This window comes from Mus caroli, unplaced genomic scaffold (assembly GCF_978045245.1).
Source record: "Mus caroli unplaced genomic scaffold, Mus_caroli_1 scaffold_5, whole genome shotgun sequence".
In the NCBI taxonomy this organism is placed as follows: Eukaryota; Metazoa; Chordata; class Mammalia; order Rodentia; family Muridae; genus Mus; species Mus caroli.
The window spans coordinates 44,699,451-44,715,838 of record NW_028227260.1 but is presented as its reverse complement, the minus strand read 5'-3'; the positions used below and the strand labels follow the sequence as shown (position 1 = coordinate 44,715,838).

The 16,388-nt window shown below is 36.1% G+C and overlaps 1 long non-coding RNA gene and 1 pseudogene across 1 annotated transcript; both read right to left on the bottom strand.

Moving 5' to 3' along the window:
- Window positions 1-351: 351 nt before the first annotated feature.
- On the bottom strand, window positions 352-2,353 carry LOC110286927 (cyclin-D-binding Myb-like transcription factor 1 pseudogene; annotated as a pseudogene).
- A 169-nt stretch (window positions 2,354-2,522) lies between these two features.
- Window positions 2,523-14,060, bottom strand: LOC110286187 (uncharacterized). The gene is made up of 4 exons (XR_015047084.1): window positions 13,989-14,060; window positions 13,699-13,778; window positions 12,989-13,092; window positions 2,523-2,702 (listed from the first exon to the last, which is right to left on the bottom strand). It is a non-coding gene; the product is annotated as an uncharacterized LOC110286187 (long non-coding RNA).
- Between the last annotated feature and the right edge of the window lie 2,328 nt (window positions 14,061-16,388).

Genomic DNA, 16,388 nt, shown 5'->3' with positions numbered 1-16,388 from the left:
GTTTGTAATAAAAAAAGCATTCCACTATACTGTGAGGACATGCAGAAACAGAATCAGTCCTCATAAAGACTGGATCAAGTAGCATATCTGATGTATATAGATGGATATTACTGGATTTAAGCTTTGGTTATTCAATGATACTTGTTAGTGTTCTGACAGGCAACACTGATTCAGTACCTATAAAATCCGCTGCCTTAATCAACTTAGGTAGTGAAGGAGCAAAAATCATGTTTTTTTTTTTCACTACTTGTTTAATGTACTTGCTCTACTATGATGAGTGACTAACTCCTCAGAAACATAAGCACTCAATAAATCTGAGTGAATTTCTTCTTCTTCTTCTTCTTCTTCTTCTTCTTCTTCTTCTTCTTCTTCTTCTTCTTCTTCTTCTTCTTCTTCTCCTTCTGGTTGGTGTTGGAAAATTCTTCTTCAGCTGTATTTATAGCATGGTTCATTAATTCTTTGCTGTTTTGTGGGTCTGAACTTATAAATAAGAGCATCATTCATTTATGGCAGCAGAGACATCTTAGCTAAAGAACTACATCAGGGAAATTGTCTGCTTTGAATGCATTAAAATCTGCAAAAATCTTAAAAATAGATATCATCTTTGACTGCTATTTCTGCTTGGAATGTGAAAAAATGCCATATCATTTTGGTAACAATTTAGTGATGATTCTTGGTATACCACATGCCACATAAAATTGATTGGAATGTTCAACAGGATGCTATGGGGATAAATGATGAAACGTGAAGGGCTAGAAGGATTCGGTGTAACAGCTGTCAGGCTTAATGTGAAACAAATGGTCAGAGTTAAAGGAAGGTCATGAGTTGAACTTGTTTGAAGGAAATAGGTTTAAGGCAAGGGAGAGGAAAACATATGGAAAGAAGGGAGAATCTCACATATCTACTGAGGTCCAGTGAACAGGGTTATGGTTTCAGTGTCAACAACAGCATCAGGTAATACTGTTGAGGGCGTGGGGATGAGCTGGAATGAAATTTGCAGTCCTACCATGGGGTCAGTACAGATGGATGCGTTATTATCTTTTATACTTGTGACTCCAAAGGGGACTTGTTGAACAATGATACCAGGGTTGCTATCTGGTACTTCAGATACTGATATATTCTCCCAAAACCTGAGGCTGGCATTTTGGCTTTCATATTCTTGTTGAAGACATCTTACTAGGACTGGGAATGCAAAATCCTTGTGATTTGTAATTTGCCTTTTGATGACCCACCATTTACTTCGCAGCCATTGTGGTGAACGAACACTTTCCCATCCTTTAGCTAATTCATCCCAGCGAATTTCACTTTCGTCAGATACATCAAGCTCTGCTAGCCTTTGGATGAGAGTGACTTCATCTTTCCTTGTCCACTCAATACCACCAGTCTGTTTCCAGTTCAAGTAGTTGAGCCATTTAGCACGACACTGCTTTGCTGAGCGAGTACCCACTCGTTGAGCCACTTTTGCCCAACACACACCGTGGGTAACTTTCTCATCCACCTCAGTGCATGTCAATTCATGAACCACATCGCCAAGAATCTGTTCTTCTTCTTCAGTCCATTTCCCCGTGTTGCAAGTATCCTTCATCAGTCGGCACCGGTCTTTGACCGAAGATGGACTTCTTCCCATGGCGGCCCCTATTGTTATCCAGTCATTGCCATGCTTCTGCCAGAGCTCCTTCAGCCTCTTTATTTCCTCAGGGCTGTACTTACCCACATGGTTTTTGTCGTCGTACATTCGGACCACTCTTCTATAAACTGAAAACAAAGGTCTATTCAGACCCAATGATACAGACCTGTAGAAATCTTTTCTTTTACCTTTTGACATCTTAAAAATGATTTCTGCAGGATTCTCTACTCCGTGGTCCTTCATATACCTTTCAATGTTGTTCCTCAGAATATCTGTTTCTTCCTTGGACCACATCCCCTGCTTCCATTTCTGTCCTTGATTAGTTAGAGCATCCTTAGCTTGCTTACTTGTGAACCATGCTTGGCTAACTACTGACTCTTCCTTGTTAGACAAGGGGAAAACTTCATATGGTTTGTCATCTTTTAAAACCTCGAATTGCATCATGTTTTCCCCATCAAACTCTTCCTCAGCCACCTCTGTGGCTGTGGTTGTGACCAAACCAAAACTTTGCTCCATTTCTTGTAGTGGGAATTCAAGAGCTGCCATAAATGAAGTAGAATCAACTTCAGAGGACAAACAAGGCCTCTCATTCAGAGGTTCAGTAGGGTTTTCCATTTCATTAGTTTCATTCTGAAGGCAAAGCATGACGTTCCTGTCTGAGTCCTCACTAAGTAAGACAGAGCTCACAATTTGAACTGTTACTGAGTCAGAAACCTCTTCAAATATACTCAACTTCAAATCTAGTTACAGGCTAGATCAGCTACAGTGCTTCCCATAAAATCAAGTCAGTTTCCCTTAAACTGGATAACATAAAATGATGTTATCTGCAACAATTGTCTCTTTGATACTGATGAATTAAAGTTTAACTAGAGTTGGTGAATGTGACAAGCTGATATGAACTACTGCCCTTAAAGATGGTTGATAAGTTTCACTTTATGTTTACTTCTGGTGTAGTTGGAAATTTCTCACTGATGATAGATAAATCGGAGTGCACAGGTCTAGATCAAGAGGTCCAAAGTTATTAAGCATGGAAGCTTCAGAGAACTGTTGATTTATGTCAATATGAATAACAGTTCTGAAAAATAAAATTGTTAATTATCCATTAATTGAATATCAAGAAGATTTTATATTTCTATTGCAGTACTTTCAGCAAACAAATGCCAAAATTGAAATGGTCAGAAACTGGAATATCATTATTTACATGGCTGTAAAGAGTAATTAAAAATAATCCCTCTATATCAATTTTCAGAATACAGGACAAGTTTAGATATGATGACATTTACACATATTGTTACTTCCATTAAAAGGTAAAACATTTTCTGAAGAAAGGTAAATTTCAGAATCCAAGGATAATCATAGAACAGAAAGTTATAGTATTTTATAGTGTAGAAACATATATGCACACTTAAGGGAATTTTATGATAGTAGTTATCTGAATTATGTAATGAAGGACCTATTTGGTACCAAATTCGTTAGAATAATCAAAAATTATTTTAATTTTACTTGTGGTCTTGGAAGGATACAATGGTGTTTTATTTTTAATGTATGTGCCTTGCATTAAATAAAGAATATGCCCACACCAAAACCCTCAGAAAGCTTTAAAAAGCAAACAAAACAAAACCTTGTAGTCTGTCATATAATATCAGCATTGAAATTTAAGTGTATATGGATTATATTTGATTTTGATCTAATGTGATACATACTTCCTGATTAAAAAAAGACTGTGGCCTGCATGCTGAGACTTAAATTTCATTATCATTACCTTGTCTCCTCTCTGTGTGAGTGTGTATGTGTATATGTATGTGTATTTGTCTGTGTGTTTGTGTGTCTTCTCTATAAATGGTAAACTATATTATACAGTTTTCAAGTTTTCTCTCATCATCTGTTTATATTATTTCAAAACATAGATAAGATCAATAACATTACTTTATGTTTTAGTCTTCATTACTGGAGAATTAAATATTTCACATGGTGATATTTCACTTTTCTCTATCATCATCATCAAAGATGAGTTTTTGAGAGGCTTCTGTGTATACCAACTACTTTATCCATCTCTTTATACTTTTCTATAATTTTATATTTGCCGACCAGAATTTTATAACACATTTCTTATATTGTCAATTTCAATTTAGAAGCAACCCTGACAACTATTATATTACTTAAATAAACCTAATAATTTATGTCATATACTTCCTCAACAGTTTGCAAATGCTGCCTCAATAACTTTTCCATTCTGTAGTACAATAAATTGAGATAAATTTGGTGGACTAATCACTGACAACTAACAAAATTTGGAACATTCTCACAGTAAAGATCTTAGACCATTCTAATATGTATGAGATATTATCTACTAAAAAATTAGATGAAAACTGAATGTTAGCATGTAAATATAAATTCATAATGATTTTTTGTACAGAATAAATATATTTATTTCATTCATGTTACTATAATAATAATAATCACAGTGGCAGTAATAATATTGGAGTAATTAGTAATTATGCATATTATGGTACAGGAGCACCAGAGAATACTGTTTGACTATCTTAAAATAATTGTTTACATACTGAATGGAAGAAAAATAATCAGAAGTTGATAGTACATAAATGAACCTGAAACATGTAAAGAAGTCAAGAATTGTGGGGAATCATGAACTTGTTTTGGTCTAGCTGCCTTGAAAGGCATAGTTAGAAGTTTTTATAGCTTAGAGTCCATGCATCCTGGGCCACAGTGTGCTTTCCAGTTTTTGAGAGACAAAAACATTGCCTCAGACAGTAAAGTGTTCAGGCAGTTTTATGTTTCTCTGTATGTTCCATTAGACATTGAGGAAACATGCAAACTTGATGGGACAGCTGGTATTAGACATTAATCTTGTGTACCCTGTAAAGATTGCAAACATCACTGTATCCTGGCAACTACAACCGAATTGATCCTGGTAATTGCATGTATATCCTGTTTCTGATACTTGTATAAAAAAGTCTGATTGCTCTCAATAAAGCTGTCATAGTCTCAGTCTTATGGCTTCTTCAACTGGCCTGGCTTAATTCCTTGTGTCTATATCAGGTAACCTTGGCTCAGTAAACAACTCTGGGCACTTATAGAGAATAATGACAGAAAAAAGTGACCTTCTATGAGTAAAATGTAAGACTGACCTGAGATGAGATTCCTTTTGTACAGGAAGGATAACTAGTCAATTCAGAATCCAATAAATAAATAAATAAATAAAAATAAAATTCTGTCTTCACATTAAAAAGTATTAACCAAGAGGAATATATGCTCTAAATAAGAGTGTCTTAGGTTCAATGCTCAACTTATTTGATATAAGATCAAATATGAATGTAAACAAAGTGTAATAATTATAATGATTCTATAAGATCATATCTATGCAGAAATAATACACTAATTTGAAACTTTAAGTAGTGATGACAGTGCTATATTAAAAAAATCCTGAAAAGTAGAAAATGACAAGGAGAATTTTTCATAAAAGAAAAATCTGAAACTAAAAATGTAAATGAGGTAAGTTTAGACCTGTTACCAGAATATTGAAAACAAAACTCACTAGTATGTTGTAAAATAGTTTTGTGAATAGTCAAATATTTTAGAAGTTAGTTTTCATTGTTAACTTGGAAAAATTATGAGACATCTGTAAAGAATGACTGTAAACTATGACATTGCTCAGATTGCATTGGCATGTTACCATGTCTGTAAGAGATTGTCTTGATTAATGATTGATAGTGGAGGACTCAGCTCAGTATAGGTAGTGCCATGCCTAGCTGTGTGGTCTTGAGGTCCATGAAAAAAGGCTAGCTGAAACTTTTATAACCTGCCTAAGAAATGAATGTCTCATCTTTCCTGAGCCCATTTCCACATACTCACTTCAGATAGGAGCTCTAATATGTACTACTAGTCCCATCTATTCAGAAAGAACAACCCTGTCTCCATTCCTAGCCAGGTAGACTAGACTTTCCAATACAAAAGCAACTCTGCCAACACGGCATACTTTGTCCACTTCTGCTGTAGACATTTAGCCCATTTGTTATACAGGTATATGGTTCTTGCCTCTCACTATAGCAATTTCTACTATATGAGAGTCACCCATCTCCAGGCATAGGCACTATAGCCATATCAACAGATCTACTCACCCATGTGATGTGCATAAGGCTGACTTGTCTTGACTAACAATCTATACCCATTCCTATATAGTATCTTAAGGTCAAGATAACTAAATATGTTCTTAACCCCATGCATACCTCCCAAGTACACTTAGCCCCCCACCTTTAGTCAGAGAGCTTAGATGTACACCATTACATCCATTTATAAGCATTGTACACACATGGCTCTGTCTCTTCACTAACACTAGAATAGCATTGTTGGCCTCATCCACCCCTGATACTAGATGATTACTCCATTCCAGGGGAAGGGCACTATCTCTACACCAGCAACTTCATGAAAAATCATAACTTGCCTGAGGACCACATGACTGGGCAAGAATCCCAAACTCATATGACCAGTTCCTGCAGTACTCATTGCCTAAGTAAAACTCCTTTGCAGCTCCCTCATATTTTTTTCTATTTTATTGGATATTTTGTATTTACATTTCAAATGTTATCCCCTTTCCCAGTTTCCTCCTGGAAACACCCTTTCCCATCCTCCCTCTCCTTGCTTCTATGAGGGTGTTTCTCCACCCATCCAGCCACTTCCACCTCCTCGTTCTCAATTCTCCTACACTGGGGCATCTATCTAGCCTTCATAGGAACAGGGACCTCTCCTCCCATTGATGCATGACAAGGCTATCCTATGCTACATATGCAGCTGGAGCCATGTGTACTCCTTGGTTGATAGCTTAGTCCCTGAGAGCTCTGGGTGGTCTGGTTGTTGATACTGTTGCTCTTCCTATGGGCTAGAAAACCCCTACAACTCCTTCAGTACTTTCTCTAACTCCTCTCTTGGGGACCCCAAGCTCAGTCCAATGGTTGGCTGCTAGCATCTGCCTCTGTATTTGTAAGGTTCTGGCAGGGCCTCTCAGGAGGCAACCATATCAGGCTCCTTTCAGCATGCACTTCTTGGCATCCACAATAGTGTCTGGGTTTGGTACTTGTATATGATACTCTTGAAGACTGACTCTGAGGATCCTGTGCAGCCTGTCCCTTGCCTCTGAAACCTCATTTTGCATGAAACTGTCTCAGTTTGAACAACCAAACAGAATCACACAAAGACTGAATTCTAAATCTCATACAGCTGGTCAACCACCTGAAAAGTTGGAGTAGTGGGAAACAGAACTTATAACACTCACTTAACTAAAGAGGACTAATATATACATACCAATAATTACTACCAGTTACCTTAGTTCAAATGCCTAGAGCCTATCACAAATACACAAACATAAATACCCAAAACAACAATTCTCCATCAAAATTTAATATTCTCATAGTAATATTTCTTGAGAAAATGGACCTAGTTGTTTTATAAGACAATAATTTCAAAACATCAAAAAGAAACATAATCAAACAAGTCGAGAGGATTTAAATAAATGCCATAGCAAAGATTAAGAAAACTCATTTGAATTCAATAACTTAAACAACTTAAATATGAAAATGAATTTTACTATAAGATAGTCTCTGAAAAAGAGATAAAATGAAAGGAAATGAAAGAACATATTCATATTAAAAAATTCAAACAAAATATTCATAGGAAAGCCTCTCCAATAAATTGAAATAAGGGAAATAGAGAATGTATCCTGATCACAAGGTAGAAATATTGGCTAATTAGATCACTTAGCACAAAAAAATGTTAAATGAAAACAAACACACAGATACTCTAGAACAATTTAAATACATCAAACCTGCAAATACCAGGTCAAAAGCAAAGAACATATTTTCAATAAAATCATGAAAGAAAGTTTCCATACACTAAAAGAAACTAAATGCAAATCAATATTCAAGAGACATACAGCACACCAAAGGATCAAAATCAGAAAATCAAATCTCCGTGTTAGATAATATTTAAAACACCCATTCATTATAAAAGTCTTAGAGAAACAAGAGATCCAAGGAATATACATTAACATAATAAAGTTGGCTCACAGAAAAGCCTACAACCAACACAATGTTAAATGGAAAGACACTCAAAACATCCTGTACTCCCGGAGCTCGTGTCTCTAGCTGCATATGTAGCAGAAGATGGCCTAGTTGGCCATCACTGGGAAGAGAGGCCCCTTGGTCTTGCAAACTTTATATGCCTCAGTACAGGGGAACACCAGGGCCAAAAAGTGGTAGTGGGTGGGTAGGGGAGTGGGAGGGGGTACGGGGGATTTTTGGGATAGCATTTGAAATGTAAATGAAGAAAATACCTAATAAAAATTAAAAAACAAAGCAAAAACAGAGAACTTTTCCTCTAGAACTAGGAACAAGACAAGATTCCTGTTCAGTATTGTTCTTCATGTCCAAGCTAGAACAATAAGACACATGATAAATACAAAGGGGATACAAACAGGGAAGGAACAAGTCAAAGTATCTTTACTTACACAGGATATTATATACATAAAAGATCTTAAACATGGTACCTGAAAACTTCTGTAGCTTATGGCTGATGACTATATTCTGCAAAAAGAGAATATAAAACTAACAAAAAATATTCAGTACTCTTTATATATATAAAAATCAAATGCACTGAGAAAGAAATAAAGGGAACAATATCATTAACAATTTATTCAAAGCATTCTTGGAATAATTTTAACCAATGAAGTGAAAAGACATTTTGCTTTTCTTTTTGCTTTTCTTTTTGCTTTTTTATTGGATATTTTCTTCTTTTACATTTCTAATGTTAGCCCCTTTTCCAGAAACTCCCTATCCCATCGCCCCTCTCCTTGCTTCTATGACAGTGTTCCCCCACCCACCCACACATTCCTGCCTCCCTGCTCTGGCATTCCCCTACACTGGGGAATGCAGCCTTCACAGGACCAAGGGCTTCTCCTCTCATTGATTGTGGTCAAGGCCATCCTCTGCTACATATGCAGCTGGAGCCATGGTTCCTCCATATGTACTCTTTGGCTGGTGGTTTAATGCCTGCGAGCTCTGGGGAATCTGGATGGTTGATATTGTTATTCTTTCTATGGGGTAATTTCAAAACACTCAAAAGGAAATGTCAGAAGATACCAGAAAACAGAAAGATTTTTCCTGAGTGTGGATGGGCAGAAATAATATTGTAAAAACAACCATCCCCCCAAAATAATCAATAGATACCTCACAATCTCCATAAAATTCATTACATTTATTAATATTATTTGAAAAGACAATATTTAATTGCATATCAAAATACAAAAGCCTTGGATAGCTACAACAATCCTGAACAACAGAAGTATTGGTAGAGATTTCATTGTCCTTATTAAACTTTGATTTATATTAAAGAATTATACTTATAAAACCAACTTAGATCTTTCATAAATAAAACTCATTCATCAATAGAAGTTATGATGCATACACTTCCAGCTTCCTGACTTTTATCAGCTTATACAACAATTCATTTCAGATTTCCAGTGGTTTCCATCTTTCCTATAGGTCCTAAGGATTCTTTTAAGGCGACCCTTCAATGATGTTACTCATGTTGTGGTCACCCTCCATTATAAATTTTTTTTGTTTGCTACTGTTATTAATCATAATGTAAATATCTGTGTTTTCCAATGGGATTTGGTTACCCTGTAAGATGTTCATTTGAGTACCAAAGGAATTGTGTCCCACAGGATGAAAGTCACTGCTTTAGGGAATTACATTTTCAACACATTGTACTAGCCAAACTGGATAGCTACATACATGAAGAATAATAAAATTAAACTTTCATTTCATCAAGAAAACAACTGATGATAAATGCTAGAAAGGCTTTGTAGAAACAGGGACAATAATTCACTGCTGATGAGATTGCAACCTGGTATAGTCACTATGGAAATAAGTGTGGAAAATACCTAGAAATCTAAGTATATAGCTATCACATTATCCAGCCATATGGTTCTTGGATATATACCAAGGAATCAACATCCTACTCTAGAGATACATATTTATTAATAATCATTGTTGCTTTATTCACAATAGCCAGAAAATATAATCAGCCTAAATATCTGTCAACTAATAACTGAATAATGATATTGCAATGTATTTACACAATGGTATGGTATTCAACTATTAAGAAAAATATAATGGCATTTGTGTGCAAATGAATGAAGGTGGAAACAATTATTGTGAGTGAGTTAACCCAGACCCAGAAAGGAAATGATGATATGTTTCTTCTCATCTTTGGATGTTCACTTTGAAACTCCAGATATGTGTGAATAGGGCAAATATTTATTAAAGGTTTGTGAGAAATGACTTCCAAATAAGGGGAGACAAAAATGCATTGGATTAAAAGGGAGTAAATAGAATAGGAATATTAATTTGGGTTAGTGAAGTGGAAGGCACGATAGAACAAAATTTATGGGGTGGGGTTGGGGGGTAAATAGCATTAATAACTATGAAAAAGCCTGATAGAAACTTACTATTTTAGAAGCCCCATAAACTTTAAACATGAACATTTATTTAAAAACTTTTAACCGAGTACTCCTACAATGGGAATATGATCACTATGCTAGACATCACAAACTTTCAAATGAAAAACACAGTACAATGAAGAGTTTATCTTTTTGAGGGTTGCTTGTCAATGAGTTTTTATATATCTTCTAATAAAACAGGCTACTGTTGTTGATCTTGGTTATCCTTCAGAATTGGCCCTAAGACCCTATTGGTAAGGATACTACACACTATTGTCACAGAACATGGAGGAACCAAGATGTACTGGCTTATAAAATGTGTCCTCTGACTAATATCCATAGTGCTAGAGAGTGCTTGGCAAGGTACAGGAGGAAAGTAATGGTAAGTCATACTTAGCTACAACAGTAAATGCCCTGACAAAATATGTTCACTAGTTAATAGTGGCAGGGTCATTATTAGACCAACAAACTATATTTTTATAGCATTAAAATCATATCCCATAAGATAAAACCAATATGTAACATCATTTTGTACCAAGAACCTAAAAAAGTTACAGTCCTAGAAAAAAAGTACTACTACTACTTAATTAAAATTACATAGTATTAAAACATTAATGACTTCTTGTACCCATGGATCAATGCATTTATTAATTTTCATCTAAGAAGATTCTATTTGTAATAGATGCTGATTAAAACCAAGACTCACAACTGACCAATGTTCAAGAAAAAAAAGGTATACACAATTTCAGCCTATATATAACAACACATACTCTCAAGGATCATGAAGCATGGTGAAAGAAAAATAGTATGTGATCCAGAGATGATGGATAAGTATAAAGAAATAATATCATCTAGAAACAGTAGGGTAGTTTAACATGTGTACTCTCTGAAGTTTGGATAGCATACCCAAAGCTTGCACAAGCTCATGTCAGATAAAATATAAGTATGGAGAAAGGAAATTGACATACTATCCCACCTCTAGCTTTTTATCTATTGGCAATTGTTAGCTTCTGTGAGAGGGAGATAATTTTGTCTAAGAAAGTAAGTTGACCTTTCCAAGACTTTTATAATGAAGGGTTGTTGGATTTTGTCAAATGCTTTCTCAGCATCTAATGAAATGTTCATATGGTTTTTATCATTGAGTTTTTTTATATAGTGGACTATGTTGATGGATTTTATATATTGAACCATCACTGCATCCCTGGGATGAAGCCTATGTGAGCATAATGGATGATAGTTTTGATGTGTTCTTGGATTTGATTTGCAAGAATTTTACTGAGTAATTTTGTACCAATATTGATAAGGGAAATTGGTCTGAAGTTCTTTTTCTTTTTTGGGTCTTTGTGTGGTTTAAGTATCAGAGTAATTGTGGCTCCACCTCATGTTAGTCAGAATGGCTAAGATCAAAAACTCAGGTGACAGCAGATGCTGGCAAGGATGTGGAGAAAGAGGAACACTGCTCCATTGTTGTTGGGATTGCAAGCTGGTACAACCACTCTGGCAATCAGTATGGCAGTTCCTCAGAAAACTGGGCATATACTCAGAAGATATCCAACATGCAATAAGGACACAAGGTACCCTATGTTCGTTGCAGCCTTAGTTATAATAGTCAGAAGCTGGAAAGAAACCAGATGTCCCTAAACAGAGAAATGAATACAGAAAATGTGGTACATTTACACAGTGGAGTACTATGCAGCTATTAAAAACAACAAACTCATGAAGTTCTTAGGCAAGTGGATGGAACTAGAAAATATCATCCTGAATGAGGTAACTCAGTCACAAAAGAACACATATGATATGCACTCACTGATAAGTGGATATTAGTCCAAAAGTTCAGAATACCCCAGATATAATTCACATACCACATGAATCTCAAAAAGAAGGAAGACCAAAGTGTGGATACTTCAGTCCTTAGAAGGAGGATCACAATAACCATGAGAGGAGCTACAGAGTCAAATCATGGAGCAGAAACTGAAGGAAAGACCATATAGAGACTTCCCCACCTGGGGATCCATCCTATATACAGTTACTAAACCCAGACACTATTGTGGATACCAAGAAGTGCTTGCTGACAGGAGCTTGATTTAGCTATCCTCTGAGAGACTCTGCCAATGCCTGACAAATACAGAAGTGGACGCTCATAGATATCCAGTGGATTGAGCACAGGGTCCCCAATGGAAGAGTTAGAGAAAGGACTGAAGGAGCTGACAGGGTTTGCAGCTCCATAGGAGGAACAACAATATAAAACAACCAGTACCCCCAGAGCTCCCAGGGACAAAACCGCCAACCAAAGAGTGCACATGGAGAGACCCATAGCTCTAGCTGGATATGTTGCAGAGGATGGCCTTATTGGACATCAATGATAGGAGAGGATCTTGGTCTTGTGAAGGCTCCATGCCTCAGTGTAGGGGAATGCCAGGACATGAAAGAGGGAGTGGGTGGGTTAGTAAGCACTGGGAGAGGTATTGAACACATTTGAAATGTAAATAAAGAAATTAATAAAAAAAGAGAGAAATAAAAGACTGTAAGTTGAACACTCTCCAGTGAAGGAACAAATATCAAGGAATATCTAGGCATTCAAAATAGATATTGAGGAGCACTAAAGCAGGACACAAAATAGGGTGGATAGGAGAGTGATCTTAGCCATTCTGACTAACGTGAGGTGGAGCCACAATTATTCTGATACTTAAACCACACAAAGAACCAAAAAAGAAAAAGAACTTCAGACCAATTTCCCTTATCAACATCGGTACAAAATCTTTTGTCATAACTGATGGAGGGATTAAATATCATTGAAATATATTGTATGAAACACAAAGTTTTTGAAAAAGAGAAAAGCATTAAGGTACCTGAATGTGAGCATACCAGCAATTGAGTAAGCAGTATTTCCCCATGATTTTTGCTCCAGGTGCCTGCTTTGACTTCCTTCTTGAATTTTTTAAGGAACTACTACCTGTAAATTTAATCTGACATAAGTCCTTTTATAAACAATGTTTTGTCAGGCTGTTTACTTCATTAACAGAAAAATGAAATAAAAACAAGTTCACATATAATTTCCAGGTATATATTTTTTATAGAAACAAAAGACTACAGAAAATGTGAACCTGGAATGATGTCCTATAATGATCAGACATATTTCATCTGGATTTTAAATACTGAGAATATGATCAATCTTACATTATGAAAAGGACTTGATTTTATAGTGTCAATTACTGCTGAGCATCCAACATACTTACAATACTAGTAATGAACTAGACTTCAAGATATGGAAGAATTACCAAATAATATGAATTATTAAAAAATAAAAATAGAAAAGAATACAGTCAACAGGATATAAAAGATAAATTGATTATCTAGTTGAAGTTAATACTTTCAAAGTATTTCCAGTTAAATATTTTTATCTAAAATATTCTACATTTAAAACAAATTCATTGCAACTTAGATATGATTAAGTATATATGTTTCCATAACACAATATATGTATAAACTAAATATACCAAAGACAAGGTAATTCCCCTAAAAAAATCTCCAAAGAAGGACAATACAAAAAGGGACTTACCAGAGTATTCTCACATAACACTGATGCCCTGTTCCCAGAAAGGTGAGCAGCTCAAACTTAAATTCTGAGAGATGTTATCACTTCACAATAAAGAAAAAATACATGTTAGTCACAATCTAGTTCTAAGATAAGCCATGACTATGATATTTAGGTACAACACACACTAAACAGAATTTATTTTCATAACTGTATGTAATAATATTGAGAATGACAAGATAAGGAAGAACAGCTTGAAAGAGTAAGAATCCAATGGGGCAAAAGAAATGGTTTCAGAAGGAATGAAATATTACCTCAAAAGTATAATATCCTACAGTTTTAAGTCACGGATATGTTACTTTCTAATAAAACGCTGTAGATGTCTAAATAACACGTAGCCTGGGAAGGATAAAGTAGCAGACCAGCCTAAGCTAGACCTTAAAGAGACAACAAAATATTACCATGACAAAAGAATCCTGAGGTCACAGAGGAGTAGCCAAACAAGATGGCTACCTCTTCTGCACAAGATGGCTACCTCTTCTGCATACCAGGACCACATGTCTAGGACATAGATATTAAAATCAGATACTGAAGTGCTGCTGAGGTAACTCAGCAGTTAAGAGTACTGGCTACTCTTTTTGGGGTCCTGAGTTCAATTCCCAGTAACCACATGGTATCTGACGACCATCTGAATGGGGATCTAATGTCCTCTTCTAGAATGCAGGTGTACATGCAGACAAAATGTTTAAACAGTAAAAACATTAAAAAACAAACTGATATAAAACAAATGATGAAATTTTAAAAAGTAAAAACATAGATATTAAAGTGTAAAGCTTATGAGAAAAGGGATTATAAAGAAACCATTTAGAGACATTAATACTAATTGACAGTCTTATAAACAATGAAAATTGTACCAATATAACTGCAATGGAATAAAATGAAAGTTCAAGAAAATATAAAGGATATTCTCATCACCTACTGAAATACTAATGAGGGAATGATAAAAATGCAAAGAAAATTTCATGAATAAAGCTAAAACTCAATCGAAACTGAGGAGAGGATCCTTAACTATTTGAAAGCTTCATTCATGGATGACAGGAATCTCTGGGATGCTGGTGGCAGTGCTCCTGCTACGAATTGCAGAGCTCTGTCTTGGTATACAAGCTGCTGGACAGCTGGTATTCCTGATTGGTGAGCAAGCTGAGCTGCAGGAACATTTTCTAGTAGCCACAGTACCTGTAGCTAACAATTTGGCAACTTTAAGCAGCAGGATGAGAAGCTCCAGCCCTGCTCTAAAAGTGCCAGAATTGTGTACAAGACATCAAGTTTAACTTTTAGATGCCTCTCCTAGAGAAACCTGTTGTATGTACTCATTGCATTTACCATAACCAAGGTTAAATTTATCATAATATAGAATCAGATGTTTGTTATTTTCTGCCCAGGAATACACTCTAAAACGTGACTTTATATATATATTCTTCATTACATTTAAAATGCTATCCCCTTTCTTAGTTTCCTTTCAGAAAGGTACCTAAACCCTCCACCTGCCCTGCTCCCCAACCTACCCATTCCTGCTTCCTGGACCTGGCATTCTCCTCTTATGGGACATATAATCTTTGCAAGACCAAGGGCATCTCCTCCCATTGATGGCCTACTAGGCCATCCACTGCTACATATTCAACTAGAGACACAAGCTCTGTGGGGTACTGGTTAGTTCATATTGTTGCACTTCTATAGGATTGCAGACCCCTTTAGTTCCTTAGGCACTTTCTCAAGCTCCTTCATTGGGGGCCCTCTGTTCCATCAAGTAGATGACTGTGAGCATATACTTCTGTATTTTTCAGGCACTGGCATAGCCTCACAAGAGAGCTATATCAGGGTCCTATCAGCAAAATCTTGCTGGCATACGCAATACTGACTGGGTTTGGTGGTTGTTTATGGGATGGATCTCTGGGTGGGGCAGACTCTGGATGGTCCTACCTTCAGTCTCAGCTCCGAATTTTGTCTCTGTAACTCCTTCCATGGGTATTTTATTCCCCCTTCTAAGAAGGAACAAGGTATCCACACTGTGGTCTTCCTTCTTGATTTTCATGTCTTTCGCACAATGTATCTTGGGTATTCTAAGTTTCTGGGATAATATCCACTTATCAGTGAGTGAATATTATGTGTGTTATTTTGCGATTGGGTTACCTCACTCAGGATGATATCCCCAGATCCATCCATTTGCTTAAGAATTTCATAAATTCATTGTTTTTGATAGATGAGTAGTACTCCATTGTGTAAATGTACCATATTTTCTGTGTCCATTGCTCTGTTGAGGGACATCTGGGTTCTTTCCAGCTTCTGGCTATTATAAATAAGGATGCTATGAACATAGTGGAACATGTGTCTTTATTATAATTTAGAATATCTTCTGATTTTATGCTCAGGAGAAGATTTGCTGGATCTTCCTGTAGTACTATGTCCAGTTTTCTGAGGAACCTCCAGACTGATTTCCAGAATTGTTGTACCAGCTTGCAATCCCACCAGAAATAGAGGAGTGTTCCTCTTTCTCCACCCAAATCCTAGCCAGCATCTGCTGCCACCTGAATTTTTAATCTTAGCCATTCTGACTGGAGTGAGGTGTAATCTCAGGGTTCTTTTATTTGCATTTCACTGATGATTAAGAATGTTGTGCATTTTTTCAGGTGCTTCTTAGCCATTCAGTATTCCTC